This window comes from Glandiceps talaboti, chromosome 17, assembly GCF_964340395.1.
Source record: "Glandiceps talaboti chromosome 17, keGlaTala1.1, whole genome shotgun sequence".
NCBI classification, from domain to species: Eukaryota; Metazoa; Hemichordata; class Enteropneusta; family Spengelidae; genus Glandiceps; species Glandiceps talaboti.
The window spans coordinates 17,224,709-17,225,841 of NC_135565.1; positions in this window are offsets into that span (position 1 = coordinate 17,224,709).

The following is a 1,133-nucleotide window of genomic DNA, read 5'->3' on the forward strand; positions in this document are numbered from 1 at the left end:
TTTGATATCAAACATATGATCACATTTTCTGATGACATCGGACCTGTGACCACGTTATTTGATGACATCAAAGATGTGATCACATCATTCGATGATGTCAAACTTGTGATCGCATTATTTGATGACGTCAGACATGTGATCAAATTATTTGATGACGTCAGACTTGTATTTACAGTAAGTTGGATTAAACAAATAAGAAAATGTGTTGTACCAACAAAACTCTACCTTACAGGTTGTCTAATAAATCTGATTAAACTTATATAAATCATAACCTATCAAGATATTTGGAAACTGTGCCGCGTTACATGACAACCAACCAACTTTACAATTCAACATGTACATATATTAGCAACATATAAAGTCATTTTGTTCTAATAGTACCACCAGAGATGAAAATAAACAGCGCCATCTATCATAGAGTGAACAAGACTGACAATTTGCGATCGATAATAAACAGCGCCATCTATTATAGAATGAACAAGATTGACAATTTGCGATCGATAATAAACAGCGCCATCTATCATAGAATGAACAAGACTGACAATTTTCGATCGATGACAAACAGCGCCATTTATCACAGTGAACAAGATTGACAATTTGCGATCGATAATAAACAGCGCCATCTATCATAGTGTGAACAAGACTGACAGATTGCAGTTGAAAGCTTTCAACTTAGCAATTTGTGTTGTGTGTATTGGTTCGATTTATAATGCTCACATAGGTCCTTGATTTTCTTAAATAACCATCTACAACCGGATACCCCAATAGATTGAGCTTTCAACCAGAAAATATTTGATTTCTAATTTCTAGAATGTAATAAATGTGTTTTGTGCATTCCACCATGATAAAACCAAATGTTGTAAAGTACAAATGCATATAGAGACTCAAATAATCTTCTCTGTGAATCTGAGCTGAAGGAAGGTCTCTTGTATGTCAGAATTAACAATCTCAGACTGAATGTTCTGAGTGGTAACATACTCAGTAGGACCTTTCTAGCAATGCCATCCACACAGCGAATCAAGGATGGGATTCCAGATACTGACATTATACAGCTAAAGAATGTCTCAGAAAGATGTGGTTGGGTTGCAACGAAAATGACGCCCTCTATGCTACACTATCATATTGTAATCTGT